Below are 11,915 nucleotides of genomic sequence, written 5' to 3' on the forward strand. Positions count from 1 at the left end.
TAAATAATAAAAAAAAAAAAATTACAGGGAAAGAAATGAAACTTTTGTAGGGTTTGAACCAAACTAAATAACAGTAAACCTTTCTTTGATTTACGGTAATTTTTATTTTCATGTTTTGAGCTCTTTTGTGTCTAGAACAACATATACTAATTTTTAAAGTATCAAACTGAATTTTTGTTCAATAAAGATCTTTCAAATGCGACTGTAGCTTTTTTCCCCAAAAAACTTTGTCTTGAAAATAAGTGTGTCTTATATTCCGAAAAATACGGTACTTAGGCATTTCGTAGTGTAGGTTATGAAGATGAGATTACTATAGTTAGTATCTTATTATTCTTATTGGAAAATATAAGATATGCAGCTGTGGTGAACAGTGGAGCTAGTGATAATATCGATTAATTGTGATATTACTTTATTAGCCTAATGATTCGAGAAACGTCAAATATTGTCTATTACTGAAACTTAAGAGTGTGTATATATAACATTTTAAGGAATTATTTCGTATTTCAAGAGACAGACAAGTACTGTAAGGAATTATTTCGTATTTCAAGAGGAAGACAAGTACTGTGATACACACTTTGTGGATTTAATCTGTTCGATAATCTTAAGATAATAAATAGCTTCAAAGTAAGCAGAATCAGGTATATTTTCCCATATAACTTGAAACACCTACTCCCAGCATGTTTTTTTAGTCCTTACTATATCACATTTCTTACGAAGGCCTTGGCCTTGAAAAAATTCAACCTTGTTCAGATCTTCAAGTAGATCGGCTGAATTAACAGAAAACTGAGAAAACCCTTGAGAATATGAGCAATTAGCGAAACATCTATTACAATTCGCCATTTTCTTAATCTTGTAATCATTAAATTAAATACTTTGAATTACATGGCCTTCTGAAATCGTGAGGCATGCTTAGTCTTCAAAACATGAAAAGTGTGTCCTATTCCTCGTTTCGAAATAGTCATTTCCGTTGGTACTTAACACTCGCAAATGATCAGCCTTAACACACACACACATACGTATATATATATATATATATATATATATAGTCTACGAGTAAACCCAAATTAACAATAAGGGCATTTAGTGTTCCGGTAACTTATCACAGTTAAAGAAATTCTACAACTTATATGTCATTTACTTTCCGGGAAATTATTACAGTTGAAGGAACTCTAAAACTAGAATATCACTAAACTTTAAGGGAACTAATCACAATTAAATAAATTCAACAACTAGAATATTATTCAACTTTCCGGGAATTAGTTAAAAAGTCTAGTGGTTAGAACGCTCGATTCGCAAGCTACGGGTTTTGTGTTTGAATCCTATCACCGAACATGTTTACTCTTTAGCCATGGGGGCTTTATAACGTGATGGTCAGTCCCACTATTTTATTAGAATAGCCCAAGAATTGGCGGTGGGCGGTGGTGACTAGCCCTCGAATAGGTTTGCGTGAAATTCGACAAACAGTCATAATTAAATAATTTCTACAACTAGAATTGTACTTTTTTGGGGGGAAAACTTACATTAAGATAAATTTTATAGCCAGGATATCATGAGACGCCCTAGTTAAAAAACAAACAAACGATTTTATGTTTAGGTTTTGACCCAGATATCCAGGTTCTTAACATCATTCATCATAAGATCTTAAATACGCTTCTTAATTTTAAGAATTTCGCATGTTACAGTCTTAAATAATTGCGCTGTTTATTTCATTGATGCACCTTTGGCTCAATTTTTTTTGAGATAAATATATTAGACCCAAACTGTGCCGAATGTCTCTATTAGTCTAACTTGTATGTTATTAGACAGTAACGTGATGGTTTCATGTTTTTTGTTTTTGTAATTTCGCGTAAAGCTACTTGAGGTCTAACTGCCGTTCCTAATTTAAAAGTGATGAAAGGAAGCTATTCAACACTACCCACAGCTACCTCTTGAGTTACTCTTTACGAATGAATAGTGGGATTGACTGCCACATTATACTGCTCCCATGGGTGAAAGGGCGAGCATTTTCAATGACGGGATTCGAACTTGCGACCCACAGATTGCGAGTCGAGTGCCCTAACCACCAAACAACGCCAGGTCTAAGCTTTTTTTATGAATTCCAGATGTAATAAATTAATAAAACAGAAAACACTGACCATCTCTAATGCTAACAGTGTGGAAGTTCTTATCAAGGTAACATAACATAAAAGGTATCGGTAAAGATATTCGAGCCGAGCGTGCACTTGTGGTTAGAGTGCCGAGCTATGGTCCATTATTTAGGAGCCATTACCGTAAAAACAACAACAACAAAATCCTCTGCTCTTTGGACCAATTATAAAGGTGATGGTTAAATCACATTATTCGAACAGACAAAAGTGACACAAGAGCAGGCGTAGGGTGCTGTTGACTAGCTGGCTTCTCTCTAGTCTAGAACGACTATGGTATTTTCAGGTAAACCTGATTTCACGACAAGTATCAGACAAGCAAAACAGTAAATAACAGCAGATTCAATCGAGAAATAAGGGGAGCGTTCTGTAGTAGATAACTTGATTGACTTTTAGTTGAATGATAAATAAATAGATTGGACACATTTAAATGACAATGAAAACAATCTTTATTTAGATATAACATAAAAATTAGTGTGTATGCCTGTATAGACAAGTAAATAATCGCTTCTAATCGTAGATAGTTCGCCAGCTTTCCATCTCAAGATGAATATCTGCTGAACTATTCATGAAGAAAGCCAAATAGGACTGAATTAGATTTTTTTTGTCCAGTGGATGGCGTCATCTCATGACATCTATCCACTGACAGCTATGAACTTTACTTGATGTTAGAGTTTGGCCAGCAAAGGTCTTTGTTTGAAATTAATCACAAAGCTACACAATGGGCTATCTGTGCTCTGCTCACCACGGGTATCGAAACCCGGTTTCTAGCGTTATAAGTCCGCAGACATAACGTCGTGCCACTGGGGGTGGGGGGTGGCCAGCAAAGGATATTCCAGTTTTAATTAGTTTTAATCCAGGCTCAAAATACACTGAAATATCCTTGCGGGCAAAATACCTCATCTTACAAAAGAATAAAGGGCTGAGGTGGTTAAAAAAGATAATATTAGACTTCTTGAACTTCGTTTTGCCGCCATGACTGTACATAAATTAAATAATAAATAATTTTGAATAATTTTCTGCTACTATAAAAGATGAAGGAATATGATATGCTTGCCTGTCACACGGCTAGCGCATACAATTCTTGAATAATTTTGCGCAAATATCCGAAAACAAATTACAAGATTCAGTAGCAAAAATACGCTTTTCAACCTAAATGGCACCTTAATTATGTACATGTGAGTTCAACGGCCAAATTAGAGACTCTAGGATTCAGGTATTGTTTGTTTACGAACAAAGCCACATTGGACTATCTGCAGTGTCCACAGCGAGGATTAGAACCACGGATCCTAGCGTTGTAAGTCCGAAAACTAACCGCTGTCCCTAATTTTGAACTAGTGATCAGAGAGTGAGCCAACCAGCCAATAGCAATGCCGCCACAAATGTTTTGACCATCTCTTTGAATCAAATTATTAGGACTTGCTGTTACTTCTAAAACGCCTCCCTAGCTGAAAGTGTGGGGCATATTGAATGACATCACATCGTTCCAAAATTTTGGATTAAAACTATTATCTAATCAACAGTCTCTCTCTCTCTCTCTTTGCTATTTATATTATATATATATGTGTCTATATAGAACTGTTGTTTGTACTTGATGGAATATGGATCTTATGGGAAAAATTAAGAGACCTTTATATCTTGCAAAACTCAGAATTCTGATATTTTTTGCTTAGTAATCCTCGAACTATGTTTGAATTTTGGTGCAGTGTTAGAATGTTGAGGGAGACAGAGGAAAACATTTTTAGAATTGTTAAAATAAACATCACTTTCGTTTCAATTTAGCAAAGGCGTGTGCATAGCCATTTGGCCCACCAGCCTTGAATTTTAGCTTACCACTATGACCTAAAATAGCAGTGTTGAGCTTAAACATTTCTGTAAATAAATAACTTTTATCATGGTTCGTCTTTTTTTTTCTAATCAGTTTAAATCTGGCAGTCTAATTCAATTACCATAAGAGCACGGAGGTGTACTGACCCCAAATTAGGGCAGGGGCAATATTGCTTGAACGTGATATAGACGGCGCCGTTTCAATGCCCTGCCCCACCAGTTATTTCCGCTTAAAGAGAGGTCTGCTTAGCTCACTGGAAGCACATGTGTACAGTTCTGGTCATACTGATTCTACCTGTATCAAATATTATCTCTACTGACCATTGATAAAATTGGTTTTTAGTTTGCTCTTATTGTTAGTTTTATAGAAAGTTATTGTTATACCTGTATTTCGATCCAGCATTTTCAAATCTAATTCAGTTTATTATCTGAAGACAACCTGCACTACTGAAAAAAATGGATTGTAAATATTCGGAGACACAGGTAGTAACCAGTAAAAACCTCCAGGTTTTGCTCTGAACATTTTAGAAAATATTTGTCTGAAAGATAGTGCTTCACCCACTATACTTGCATTTCCTGAGTATTTACAAAATGTATATTGTGATTATATAAGAGTATACTTCACTATCCCTAACCTGAATATAATTTAGTTAACAAACACATTGCAGATAATAACACGATATACAACACCACATTTCCCTGCCAAACTCAAAGACATAGCCACGAAGTTCACAACGGGTGACATAACCATGCCTATTTTTGTCCCAGAAATTAGAATCCGTATTAAAAAAAACCGAAAAAATACACTGCTTCAGGCGAAGATCAAATAAATGCATTCGACAATTCAATATTCCACCTCCAAACCTTTACTTCCAATATGGATATTACCCAAAACAATGGGAGGGGGGGGCAATAATAATTCCGAAAATAGAGCACACATCCTCAAATCCAAGTGACTTTCGACCCATTAGCTTATTAAACTGCATAATACAATTATTGGAAAAGATCAGCCCTACAAGGTTGCTAAGGTATCTAGGAGAGAATAACACGATATCTAACATCCAAAACGGTGGCCGCAAACAGCCGAGCACTTAGTTAGAGTAATAGAAACTACATATCACGGGTTTAATAATAATCCCGCCACTAAATATTTAAAGGAAGTACCCTGTTATGTAAATCTTGTTTATTGTCGGATATACAGAGTTAACAAGATGCAGAACATAAAAAGGTGTCGCAAATGGCCAACCAGTTAATGTTACTTTTCTATACATGAGGAAACTTGGTCATAAAATAAACTGGAAATCTGTTAAATTAATATATAGAACTGGAAATTATGTCAAAAGGAAAACTGTGGAAGGTTCGTTGAACCAAAAATTGCCAAACTTCAAACACCACTGAAGGTCAGTTTAAGGTGAACCCATTCTCAGACGTCATATGTCGATAACGTACTTGGAACTTCCGTTATAAAATAAACAATGTATATTTTGCCCTCAACAACCAATTGTTGGAGAGAAGAGAACACGTGAAATTGTAGAAAACTGTATAAAATGATTTAATATGGTTTCGAAACAATGGTTGAAAACATAATTAGATCTTACCGAGTATTCTGTATTATTTACTATTAGAATGTTAGTATTCTTATAATCGTTAAGAAAATCTACAAGAGAACAGTTTCAAATATCCTACATTGTGACATATGTGTTTGAAACATAATTTGAATATATTCTAGGCATTTTCGATAGATAAATGTAATCAGATTGTCCTATGTTATAAACTCACCTTCAAAATAGAAAAGATAAAACATATGTATACAACAATTGAACCTTAGAAGTTTCAAACAACTGTTAGAAAAGGTACAACCGTATACCAGAATTTGTATTTATTTTAAGTTCAAGTTGTTTAATTAATAAGGCTTCCTGTATTTTGCGACTGTTTATATTTTCTTTCTCTAGTGGGAATTTCAACATTATGAGATTGAAACAAATGACTATGCTTGGCTATATGTTTACAAACATGGGAGAGGGGGTTTGTTATGTTCTTTAACACGGATAGGAACTTGTCTGTGGGCTTTTCCAATGTAAAACTCGTCGCATTGTTCAGAATTTATTTGATATACGGAACCAGCACTGCTACTCATCTAAAAAGATTTTCACCTTCAGTTTTACACTCCGACGTGTTACATTGGTAAAACTCAACAATCCATTCAGTTAAAAATAGATTCATGAAACTAGCAATAGAATTCTATAGTAAGGCATAAAAAAGAAACCAACTGTCTTCACAACTCCTTACCATAGCAGCCACCCCCTCCTCATGGGAAAAATATGTTTTCCCTTACTTTACGATAAAACCCTAAGTAGCATCTAACCACTTGGAGTAGGAACATGTAAACTATTTAGCTGTCTTTACAGCTGTATCCATCGTTTATAAGCTTTCTTTCCAGCTTTTATTTTTCTAGTCATTTATTTTCAGGTAACAGCTTGACCACTGGTCGAGTACATTTTTCGGCGTACGTTCCATGAAAATGTGATTTTCTCGGGATACCCCCCCCCCCCCAACATTTAAATGTGTGACATTGGATCTGGAGATCCTCACTATCTGGTAGTTAGTTAAATGTTGTCGATCATCGTCTTGTTTGCCTCCTTTTACGTTGTTGGACTTCGTTTGTTGTTTATCGCTACTGTATTAATCACTCTAAACATGATACGTTTTTATTTATTTATTTTATTTAAACTGTAATGTATTTCTGTAATTTTAATCACTATGCACACCTAATATTATGAGGCGGGCGAAGGAGAATTACTTAATTTCCAAACACCCCGGGTTTTTCAACCCCAAATTCCTTGCAGGTTTTTAGGTTAGGTGGCGAATCTAATCATACAAATAATGTATCAGACTCTTGAAAATTGGGTTAAATGTTTATTCTAAAGAAAATTTCTGATGGTGCTCAGCTGTCTAGTTTTATTTGAATTCGTTATGGCGTAAAGTTTTTAATTGGTAACCAGAGGCGTGGCTAGGCGCTGGCACACGGGACCCGTGCCCCGATTCTACTTCACAATTTCTCGAATCCCCAGTTTGTGTCTTGAAAAATCAGAATAGAAAACCATGATCGATATCATACTGAAACGCCGACAGTTCCCGAGCCTATGAGCCCAAGCTCCGAATATTTTAAGTACCCAGCAAGGTCTCTGTTGTTAACCAACAAAAGCCTCCAGATTGTGCTCAGAACATTTTGGAAAATAATTGTTTTATAGAACTGGTCGAAATGTTCGTCTGAGAGATAATACTTTGCCCACTGTATATTCGTTTCTTGAGCAACTACAAAAGGTATATTATCATTATTATTTAGGAATATGTTGTTCTAATTATTCAAATATTTCTTGGACTCCTGAAAATTGGGTTAAGAGTTTATTCTGAGAAAATTTCTGCTGATGTTCAGCAGTCTAGTTTTGTTTGAATTTATTATGACTTAGTTTTTAATTGTTGAATTCTTTTGATACATAAAGTTTGTTATAAAAAACTAACTAAGTAAATGAGATAATTGATATCACACATAGTGCTGTCAAGAAACTAACAAACAGAAAATTGAGAGTGTACTTGAAATTAAATGCTCATAGTAATCTCTTCTGTATCTGATTAAGAACATAACATCTCTGTGAAATCAGTGAGAATATATTTGACATTTACTAAGAAGTTATAACATCATTGCTATTTTAAAGAAGATTCATTTCTATATGTATTCGTCTATCTAAGTAGATCGCCTATAAGCTCCTTAAGTGATACTACAGCGTTTCTGTAGAAGTTAATAGTTAATAAGAAATATGATAATTACAACAGTCAAGTAATAGAACAGGTTGAACATGTAATGAAATACTTATTAAGAAAATAGAAAATACAAACGGCTTTAGTAAATTAGTGATTCAATTACATGTTGTGATATATTTACAATTTGCTGAAAAGAGAACATCAGTACGAAAGTACATTAGTCCAAGTATACCTAACATTGTTATTTCAGATCCAATTACCCGAAGAACAATAACTGGACACAGCAATGCTTAAAGGTTATCTACTTCTAGATTCTAGCTACTATGTGAGTGACAGTCCTGCAACAATAAAACGATAAATGGACTAAACAGTTGATCATTTGATCACCGCTAGGAAAAGTTAAATGTTCATAACAAAAAAAAAAAGAAAAAGAAATGCGTTTGAAACAAACTAGCATTTTATTAAAGGTGATTGTACAAATTCTGGAAAAAGAAAGTTTAATTTTTATCAATAGTTAAAGATCTTTCAAATTGCTTATTAACAGAAAAACTTGCCTTGACACTGCAGTTTTACTCCATCAAAGCCTACAGTTTTGTAAGACATACTTTCAGTCTTTCTCTGTCACATTCACCTGGTATCAAAGGATTAATAGAGCATCAGGCTTCACACAAGAAGTATCTAATGCGTTAAAACAAGTGACAAAAAAAGGAACAATAAGTTTATTTATGCTTTAATACTAGATGAATTAATCATAAGAAAACGTGTGGAGTGGGATGGAAAGAAATTTTCTGGTTATTTTAAACAAGATGTAAATACAGATGACGATACAACTCATCTTGTTAGCGATGTATAGTGTTTAAGGTTGTTTATCTAAACAGCAACTGGAAGTTACTTGTTGGTTATTTCATTATTAATGGCAGGACAGGATAAAACGCCCAAACTTGGTGAGAATATGCCTGTAACAACTGTGAGATGTTGAGATTAGAACCGTGGCACTTGTTTGTTATGGCCCAAGTTGCCACTTCTCCATCTTGAAAGAACTGAGTGCCAATATGTCTCAATGAAAAATGCAAAAAATATGTCATATTTGATATATGTCACATGCTAAAGCTCATTGAAAAACACCTTTGCACATGAGAAAATTTTAAAACATGGAGATGTTGAATACATTAAATGTCAGTTCGTTACTGATTTGCATAAAGTGCAAGAACAAGAAGACTTACACCTAGGAAATAAATTACGATTAATGAACATTCAATTGCAGAAGCAAAAAAAAAGAAGTAAAGTTAACTTTCCGGCACAAACTTTTTAAGTAGAAATGTGGCAGAAGCTATAAAACTTTGCAACAAAAACTTGATCTTACCTAAGTTTAAGGAAAATGAGCCTACAGTTAAATTTATAAGAATATTCGATACACTCTTTGATCTGTTGAATTCCAGAAACCCATTGGCTAAAAATTACAATGATTCAACAAGAATTTTTCTGTTTGGAACGCTTTTCTAGTAGAAATTCAAAACTATATTTTGCAATTAACATTTATTGGGTTTTTAATTGTAATCAAATCTGTGCAGAAATTATTGAATTATCTTAAGACATCAAGCCAAGATCACTTGGAATTCATTTTTTGTTTTGCTGCTGTTAGGTCATCTTGCGGTTTTAATAAAAATCCTACTGTTCGACTGTTCACAGCTGCATGTTAAAGATTGCTCATGCGTCAAGAAATAAAAACAGCAAGAAACCGCACTTCCCAGGATAAAACATCAAATTTACATGTTACAAAATATTACATGGCAGTTCTTAGAGGTTCTGCGGATGTGTCAGACACGAGTGTGATACGCAAGTATGACTATGATTACAAAGACGCACCAAACTGCACATTCCTTCATCCCTATCAGGAACCAACCGTAGGATACATGGCTGTATATGAAGTCAAATGACACTAAGAAGAGTGCCTTCCACAGATTAATTGGAGACTTTGACAGATGAAAAGTCTACACATTTGTGAATTCTACAGCATAGAGAAAATAGAGCAGGTTTAGTAAAGGCAATAACAAGTGTAATCGAAGTATGTCAGGCAAAAGAAAAGTAATTTGAAGAGAGTTTATGAAGTTATAAAATGGTGAACTTCCTCGATCAATTGTAATTAAGCCTTGGAAAACAGATTGCCGTTTTGAAAGAAGCAGTTTTGAATGGAGTTGGCTCTGGCTTATATGGACACATGTTTGATTGTACACCAGAAGATAACCATGTTTACAGTTTGTTAAAGTGTTCATTTATGTGTTATATAAAAATACAAATGCATCACCTTGCTCTTCAAAAAGCTGCAGATGAAAAAGTGAGAAAAATATCTAAGTTAATATTTTGAACTATCAGTAGTTTCAAATTGTGTAGAGTATAAAATTATTTGTACAAACTTTCAAATGTATGTAGCACGTTTGTCAACTAATTATATTATAATTTGTGACATTAATTATAAAAAATATACATATAAATATTGTAGTGTAATTTACTTCACTTGGTAGTATGTGTACGTTATTAGTTTACTTGTGTAAGTATACAAGGTATCCAAAATAACACAATCAATAATCCTCTATGAGGAATAGTTTATGTAGGGCTGCTAAGCCTTCCCAAGCCTCTTATACGCACCGCCCCTTGCTTCCCCAGATTAAAACTATGTGTGAAAGAAATGATGGGATTTTACTTATGATTCCGGCCCGGCATGGCCAGGTGGTTAGGGCGCTCGACTCGCAATCTAAGGGTCGCGGGTTCGAATCTCCGTCCCACCAAACATGCTCGCCTTTTCAGCCGTGGGGGCGTTATAATGTGACGGTCAATCCCACTATTCGTTCGTAAAAGAGTAGCCCAAGAGTTGGCGGTGGGTGGTGAGGACTAGCTGCCTCCCCTCTACTCTTACATTGCTAAATTAGGGACGGCTAGCGCAGATAGCTCTCGTGTAACTTTGCGCGAAATTAAAAACAAACACACAAACAAAAAGTCGACAGCAATCGTACTGAAAAATGAGTATCACAAAAGAAAGTAAATTCTCCGAGTTATTCTATGACTTCGGGTAATTAGTTCCTGTTTATCGTTTGAAATTGAAGTGATTGAATATCAAAACTGCTTATGAAGTTAAACTTAAAACGTTTATTTTTTCATTACAAGTTTTATATGATATCATTAGTAATGGTATTGCGTTTTTTATGCTAAATTTTAATTTCATTTGTATTTTTAAACCATGGGTTCCACTTTAAACATTTTGACTAAACATAACATCGTTAGGTCCAACAACAACAATAGTATGAATAATGGCATAATTTAACTAAACATTAGAAAGTGTTTCTGGTATTGCATGATTATTTAAATTAATAACGCCCTGAACAGCCAAAAAGTGTTGTGTTTTAAATGTAATGCACAAATCAAAATTATGTTCTCTCTGTATTTCGCAAGTGTTCTCATTGCATTTTTATTTATTCTTTGGCTATCCAAAGAATTCTATATTTCTTTCGAACCTTGTAAGAGTAAAGCAGAAATAATTATTAAATATAAACACATGGCTTTCTTAGTACGTTTCATCAATGAAGATAAATATTTAGCAAGAACTTCTAAGCTTCAAGGAAAGACATCAATGAAAGTCGTATATAAAATAGTTGTACCATTAGAAGTATTGTTTCCAGTACCAAAAGTATGTGGGAAAATGTCAGGATTTCTGAAAATAGAGATTATATTTTGCAAGCTTTCTCAGACATGGAATGCGTTTTAGCTGATATCAAAATATTAAGAGGTGAAAGTAAATGTAATAAATGAATTAGTTGACAACGTTTCAGTTGAGTTTGAACAATAAATTATTAAATCTGATGTTAAACATATTATTATTTACCGTAATTACACATGTTCAACAGCAAAAGGAAATACTCACTTTAAAAATATCGAATACTTTTCAAAGCTACCAGAGCTAGTACAACGGTTTTACAATGCCAATAAAACTTATTAACATATCATTATTCAATACCGTTCAATTTTCAGGCGTGTGTGGAATAAAAAACGAAATATACGTCTTTTAGCAAGTAGGAGACCAACTGGATAGGTGATTCAGATAAGCTAGCAGAACAATTTTTGGATATATGCTTGTTAGAAATTAAATATTCAATTTCGCATTATGTTAAAAAAGATTAATTTTTGATA

Source organism: Limulus polyphemus, unplaced genomic scaffold, assembly GCF_000517525.1.
Source record: "Limulus polyphemus unplaced genomic scaffold, Limulus_polyphemus-2.1.2 Scaffold109, whole genome shotgun sequence".
In the NCBI taxonomy this organism is placed as follows: domain Eukaryota; kingdom Metazoa; phylum Arthropoda; class Merostomata; order Xiphosura; family Limulidae; genus Limulus; species Limulus polyphemus.